General features: G+C 44.7%; 1 long non-coding RNA gene across 1 annotated transcript; it reads right to left on the bottom strand.

Moving 5' to 3' along the window:
• On the bottom strand, positions 1–7,700 carry LOC132592656 (uncharacterized). The gene is made up of 3 exons (XR_009558186.2): positions 7,469–7,700; positions 2,177–2,390; positions 1–639 (listed from the first exon to the last, which is right to left on the bottom strand). It is a non-coding gene; the product is annotated as an uncharacterized LOC132592656 (long non-coding RNA).
• Positions 7,701–8,027: the final 327 nt, after the last annotated feature.

The raw sequence follows: 8,027 nt of genomic DNA on the forward strand, positions 1-8,027 counted from the left end.
ACATGCCCCCCGATTATACCCCCGAACATTGGGACAAGTATGATTAAGAAAAAAAACCTGCTTAGACTGCAGCGCATTGGATAGTGAGGGCCAGGCTGTGATCCCCCCCCCCGTCACCGTATTCGCACTTCAGAACAGCAGGAGACCATGCTGACAGTCATCAATGTGTACTGCCCTCATGCAGACCCTAAAAAGCCAGAGGCTATGTGGTCATCCTGGGGGACATCAACACAGCACACAAGTCTATTGACCACTGTGACCCAGGAGATCTTCAATCCTTTCAGGAGCATCCCAGGCGTCGCTGGCTGGACAGTTTCTTGTGGGAGCCAGACAAGGATTCACAGGATGGGAAATGCTTTGTCAACACGTTCCGTTTTCTGCACCCTGGTCAGAGTGACACAGGTGCAACGTAACCGGGTCCCGGCAGCTCAACTACAGCACCCGCATTGACTATATCCTGGCTGATCTTGCGCTAGCATTGTCAGAGCTGCAGGATGTCCAGCTCATGCCAGAGGAGCTCTGGATTGTGGGAAAGGCTCTGTTCCCTCTAGTTCAAACCAGCCCGCTGCCCTGGGGAAGTCACTGCTGCCAGGCCCTGCTCGACCACCTCACTGCAAGGCCCATGGAGAGCCCTGTGTCCTGCGGACAGTGAAGAAACAAATTGGTTTGTGTCAGTTTCCACAATAAGTTCAAGCCATCAAAAACAACACACCTCTTCTTTAGATGTCTTAAAACAGATGCCTAGAGACCAACTTATATAAAATATGTAGCATTTCATTTCCAAAATGCTGTTATTTTAGTGCAAAGGTAAACACTTGTTGTCAGCATGTCTGAATACAGTAAGGTAGATTTTGAAATAATTCCCCAGATGCTGCTTCAGATTCACTTTAAAGAACTTGCAGGTGACCAGATTTGGGAAGTACAGTATTTCATTATATCACTTAAGTACTTAACAGGCATTGAAAACTAGCAGTGGTAACAGTAGAATTCAACAAATGAAAAGTTTAGAAAGGATTACCGTCTGACATGTCACAAGCGTGGAAAAGTAACTACATGTGCCACTTTGTAAAGATAACACAGTGAGCCAGAAGCCTATAAACTCATGGGTCTCTCTGATATACCTATACATTTAAAGGGGTTTGAAATTGGCAGTAAAGGGGCCAGATGCAGCCCCTCCATTCAGTCTGCAGAACCCCCTTCTCCTCTCAGACAAGTTTTAGAGTTAAAAAAAAACCCTAGGGGGCTTTTCAAGTCTAATTTTGGGAGGGAAGAAACAGGCAGGGCTTGCATCTGGGGAGGGAAGTGCTTACCCTCTTTTCGCTGTGAATCCCCCATGCCAGAGTAAGGCTTGAAAACAAAGCCTTGTACTGCTGCTAATGGAGGGCTGTTTTCAATGCTAACTGCCACTTGGGAAAATTGGCTGTTTTTAAAGGAAGTACAGCTAGGAAAGGAAGGCTTAAACTTCCCCTTCCTAACTAGTATCTATGAAGATTACACACCCACACCTCCATCAGCTCTTTTTCCACCCTAGTGTGGTGGAGGGAAGAAAGAGTAAGAATCTGCATACATAGATGTGTGAGGAGTGTGCTATATGTGCAGTCTTGTGGTGTAGGAGAGAAAGAGCATGATTTGCCCATGGACCCTTTAATCACATACTCCAGAATTAGCCTCTCCTGCCAATGGCATACGACCCCCAAGAGGGGTGGTCAAGATGAAACATAGTCCTCCCACTGAAAAAGATTCCCCACCCATCAAATCTGAAAGCTATGATGTTCTTATTCATCCACATCCCATGTGACTCCTGTTTATAAGGTGTGTTATTCAGGCATGTCCCACTGCCACAAGTGTCAGCTGCTGACATCGCCCAAACTGCTCTCAACAAAAAGCAGCTGCTTGCTAAGAAGTAAACCATATGTTTAGAAACGTTCCCTTCTACCTGAAGGAGTCAATAAAGGATGCACAATAAAGTGATGACTAAGCTTGAAATTCTAAAGCACACTTACAAGAAATAAGCCTCACTAAGCATAGCATGGATTCTTTCTAAGCAAGCATATATACAACCAGCCTTGTGGCACCAGAACTACGCTGAGATTGCACAAATTCACACATGATCTCAGAAATGTGATTTTGCATTCCACCACCCAGAAACCACACACTCTTCTTTCTGAAAGCTCACCTTCACATTCTTCAACCCTTTCTCAGAGGCCAAGCATTTCTAATAATTTATTATCTGAGTGTACATTAGACACACTCCAGTTGCATTGCTGAAGTAATCCAATTATGTATTCATCTTCAATTTGTTCATGCATTTTGAATTCCTTAAAAGTAGCATATAGGGATTGAAGGAGAGCCCCGAAGTTACTGTTGTTGGAGAAGTTGGTCTTAGAAAGCTGATGAGAAGAAACAAAATATGATCAGTTTCTTTCTGGGCTAATACTCAATAAATCATGTTATCCTCTAAAAAGGTATTTGACACCATCCCACTTCCCTGGTCAGATGCGTTTCCCCTCCCCACCACAGGTGTTTCTAACTCTGATTAAGACAAAACCTACCTGACAACACATTATTAATACAGGTAAAAAGTCCTTTAAAGTTATTTTAACATATGGCAAATATATCAAAAGCTCAGTTTTAACTTCAGTAGTACTGTAAATGTATTCTACATTTTTTTGTAATTATAGAAAAAAGGTTTCGCTTATAAATCTGGTAAGAGCACAAGCTTTTAAAGTGCTTTTAGGGTTGTGCTGTCGTTCAGTGCTGAGGTTCAGAGACTTTTCTTACACACACACACACACACACACACACACACACACACACACACACACACACTGCTCCCACTAAGCTGAAGGAACCATCAGTGACCCTCAGCTATGGATTGCAAATTAATTTTGTCACAGACACCCTCCACAATTGATGAAGTGTCTTGGGATACACCCTCCACAATTGATGACGTGTCTTGGGATATCCAGTCTCTGGCATCCTTTGACTCTCAACAGAGGTCATCCCAGAATACAAGGACAGAATACTGGAACAGATGAGGCTGGATGCTTCATCCTTCTCTCTTGCCATCTCCACACATCCAGGACAGACTCAATCATTAGTTTAGGAAAGATATCACATTCAGCTCACTCTCTAAGATGTGTCAGTGCAGCTATAATGCTAGCACCAGTGCAGGCAGAAAATGAAATGTCTTGAAAAAGAAGTTCAAGGAAATCAGTTCCTACACTCAGCAGTATAGCCCAGGACGATGCTCTTCTACAATAAATTGGCAACCATCCTTCTACACTAGAAATATGTGACTATGGATTATTCTGAGGTATCAGTGTTCCCAGCCAGAGTCAAAGGACAAGCTCCAGAACAACCACAGAAGCAACATTCAGGCAAACCTCATCACGGAGACCAGGAACATCTGGCCAGACAACAAAGTGCCAAAGGCAATTTTGGCCTTAAATGGAAAGCCTGGACTTTGAAGTCATCTTATTTTACTTGTTATTTTGTATTATATTTACTGTTTTTAATTAGGTTTTTGTAATTTTGGATTATGCGGAATGCTTTATCGCAGTGGATGTAGCAACCGAGTAATTTCGTTGTTCCCGCAAGGGGACAATGACAATAAAGATATCTTATCAAAGACTGTTTCCCTACTTGGGACCCAAGCTCTGCCACTAGTATCCAGAACTCGTTTCTCAATTGGCACCCACAGCTGCCCTTTCCAAGATGGCTGCTGCTTGCAAGCTGCCACAACCTATCTTGAACAGTTTGTGCTTTCTCACTCCATGGGTGTGTCCCACTCTTCGGGGCGGGGGGGTTGCTCCCATCTTAGTAGTTCTAAAAAATGTACAAAAGTGAATGCCAATGTGGAGACAGTATGAGATCACTTTAAGCTTTGTATTTGGTGTGCATAGAAATAACACTATGAGAAGAGCAACTGTCAAACACCACAAGCATTACCATTTACCAAAGGGAACCATTACGCCACTACCCACTGAGACTACAGCATAGCTACAGAATGAAGCTTTTGGCACTTCTCTCTTTTGCAACAGGAAAGAGAAGACATAGGAGCATCTGTTGGAACTAGATGACAACACCTTCTCAGAAGCAACCTAACCTCTAACAGAAATATATAAAAAATACAATAAAATTGTCCAGTAGCACTTATAGACCAATTAAGTTTGTTCTTGGTATGAGCTTTCGTGTGTATGCACACTTCTTCAGATAGCAGGTGTCTGAAGAAGTGTGCATGCACACGAAAGCTCATACGAAGAACAAACTTAGTTGGTCTCTAAGGTCCTACTGGACAATTTTATTATTATTTATATATATTTCTACTGCGTCAGACCAACACGGCTACCTATCTGAATATATAACCTCTAACAGTGTTCCTCCTTCTTTCCTACACTTTTCTTCTACAGTGCAGATGAACAAGAGTGACATGAAAAGTCTGCTTGTCACCTTGAACAACAGCTGCAGGTGCTGCTGCTGCTGAACATGCAAGTAGGAGGTAGGCTAAGGAACCAAGAGAGATGGGTTGTATACAGCTCAAAGGACTCGGCTAACACTGCTAAAATAATTGAGAATAGAGTTACAGAATAGGGTTGTGTGGGGGTTGCATTCTGGGTCATCACATGCTTTGGTGGAGAAGACGCAAACCCAACCCACCGCCTTCCAGGGCTGAAATTGCCATGCACGTTGGGCGGGTGAGTGTACCTTGGTCACACACAAAATGATCATTCCCTGTATTGAGACCCTTTACAAGCTTGATAACTGCAAACATGTCCTTGTTTATGTAGAAAAGTGCATGAAATATTTAATCCAGGGGTCCTTCATTGGGTGAGGGAGAAAAAGAAGACAGAGAAATCCTTTTGCAAATTGCAAACAACACAATTAAGGGCAAAGGTTTATTTCAGAGATTATGTAGCATTTTCTGATGTAACTGTGTAAGCCCTGCAAAGGCACTAATTAAAGACTAAGAATTTCAGAGGACTCCTCTTCCTCCTCTCTTCTTTCCACTCCCATATTCCAAAGGAAAACATCAACCCAAATTGATAGTGTCCTAAGTACTGGAAGCAACAAATGACATAACTTGAGAGGATAGAAGAAGAGTTTGGATTTGATATCCTGCTTTATCACTATCCTAAGGAGTCTCAAAGCGGCTAACATTCTCCTTTCCCTTCCTCCCCCACAACAAACACTCTGTGAGGTGAGTGGGGCTGAGAGACTTCAGAGAAGTGTGACTAGCCCAAGGTCACCCAGCAGCTGCATGTGGAGGAGCGGAGACGCGAACCCAGTTCCCGAGATAAAGAGTCTACCACTTAGCCACTGCACCACAGTGGCAGGGGCAAGGTGGTGATTTAAAACACCAAGGGGTGGGGAGGCAAATTTAAACCACTAATTTAGATCAAGTTTCCTACTGATACTTTTCATATACAGTCATACCTCGGGTTACAGACGCTTCAGGTTGCGCATTGTTGGGGTGCACACTGCGCCGAACCCGGAAGTACCGGAACGGGTTACTTCCGGGTTCCTGCGCTTTGGGCAGAAGCACCGAATCGCGACCTGCGCGTGCGCAGACATGGTGCTGCATGTTGTGAACATGCCTCCCGCAAGGATCATGTTCGCAACCCGAGCGTCCACTGTAGTACCAAAATAATAGTGTAAATATGACCAGTACACCATGTCAACTTCTAACTACAGTATCATAATATTTAATTACTACAGTGAAGCCTTACATTTATTTGTTGCACCTGCCTCTCATAAAAGCAAAAATGAAATACCCATGACTGAAGAAAATGTTTCAATGTGACTGTGAAAGGAAGACAGCAGAAGAAACCACAGGAGATGGGTAAAAATACTCTGAAAGGCACGTGGGGATAGAAAGGGGAAAATATAAAGGAAATGCCTTCTCTACTAGAAGCTTCTGGTTCAGAAAGTTCTGCCTAAAATGTGGTGGCTGAGTCAAAATCCCTTCAGAGAAAATGTCTGTACTTGGCCTGAGAAAAGCTGAGCTATGGAACTTCTTGCCACAAGGAAATGTGACAAAAACCAAATTCAAAAGTTGGATTAAATATGAGTGGAAAATGATGTCCGTAACTGCCCACTGATTTTGTTAAACCTCGCTTCCATCTGCCACCATTTGCCCTGCACCATCATCTTGTTGGGCCTCAGTATTTTCCAGTCATCTCAAGTTGGCTCTGGGGGTTGACAGCTGTACTATAGTAACACACACCACATGTGATCATATACAGTAAATTCTGTGTATTTGACATGCATATGGCCAAGTAAAATGGCCCCTCACCTGAAAAAAAAACTGCAAATAAAGTTGACCCTAGCTTCTCTTTTCTACAAAGGCTTTCCTGTAGTAGAGCAGGGGCAGGGTTGGGGGGGAGGTAGATCGGGATATACCTGTACACCTGGGAGTGACCTGAAGTAGATCAAATCTTTCTTACTCCCAGATAATTAACAACGGCAACAATTATGCTACTGACATGAAGTAAGGGTGGGGAAGAGGCATACACAGAAATGGATATTTGTGTATTGGAAGGTGTGTGAGTTCAATTCAGTTCTGGTTAAAAAACCCCCACATGGACTGAGATTTAATTCTAAGTAATGTACAGTACCTGTATTTTGTACCTCTCTCCACTTAGTAGACCTCAGGAATCTAGTGAAAAACTAAGTCCTACAAGCCTGGAATCTGCCCTGCCCTACAGTTCGATAGCTCCCACCTGAAACCTACAATTTATATTGTTCTAATTTATTTTTTACTGGCACCTTGAAATAAAGGCGCATGAACACACTCAATAATCAAAATCTGCATTGCTACGTGGGAAAAAACTGGTAACAAAAATTGTAGTTGCAAATTACCTTTGAGGGAAGAGGGGCATGCAGCTGCCAGGTAAATCAGTTACGGTATGTTCCTCATTCACAGTGTGGGAATGCCTCTTTTACAGAGTGTGCTAGAGACCACCTTTCTTCAACCTTGAGCCTTTAATTTAAACCTTGTTGGGATTACAACTCCCATAACCCCGATCATTGGCTAAACTGACTGGGTCAACCCAAACATGCCATCAGCATCAGGAAGCTGCAATAGCCAAAACACATTGAGCAATACATTATCTTCGGCACATCACTGAGGATTGGGCCCCTGTGAGGGAAAGAGGTTCGCAACCAAGAAAGAGGGGAAATCTGCCAGCCGAGGAATGTGGCGGTTGAACGGCCGCCGGCAGCGGGACAAGAGGAGCGAGAGGAGTCACGGCGCGCGCCAGGCGGTGGCAGTTGCGCAGGCGCACCTCCTCCCCAACGTCTCCCCAGAGGGTCCGCGCGCATCCCCTCACGCAGCAAACGAACGCGGGCCGAGCGAGGCCTGAGGGGCGTGTCTCGGAGGAGCGCGCGACCTCCCCGCCCCCCCCCCCCACGGCTATGTCCGGCGCGTCACCCCCCCCTCAGAAACCCCCTCCTCCTCCCTTCAGACCTTGTCACAGTGAAGCCCGGCGAGTTGCTTCATCCGCCAGTGCGGGGCCGTGAAAACATCCACCTCCTCAGGGAAGGGAGCCATCTTCTCTCCCCCATATATATACGGTATATATATATAGACGTCTGTATAGACCGAAAAAGAGAGCCAGGCGCTCTCGCTCGGCAGCCGCGTCCAGAGACGCTGCCACTTCTGCACGTGCCTCCAACCGCCGCTATCGCGGCCGAAGCGACAGTTTGCGCAAGCGCCGCCGCCTCCCTCGCCGGGTCACGTGCTTGATGGACAAACCCGAGAGCTGGGGTGGGTAGAGGAGACGCGCGGACTGGATAGGCAGTTTCCGAGTTTGTCATTGAGGCGGTGAAGAAATCCATTCAGGGATCTATATCCGCACACCAGTTAACAGAGAAGTTCCAGCTCTTCCTAAATCAGTTCTCAGTTTGTGGTCAAGCATTTAAGTTTTTGGTTTCTTTTTTACATATAATTTTTATTAAATTTTCTGTTTTACAATTTAGAATGTTCATTTAAACATCCTTAAAACATCATGTTTCATTTTGCATAT

The sequence above is a fragment of the Zootoca vivipara genome, chromosome Z1, assembly GCF_965207765.1.
Source record: "Zootoca vivipara chromosome Z1, rZooViv2.hap1.1, whole genome shotgun sequence".
NCBI lineage: Eukaryota > Metazoa > Chordata > Lepidosauria > Squamata > Lacertidae > Zootoca > Zootoca vivipara.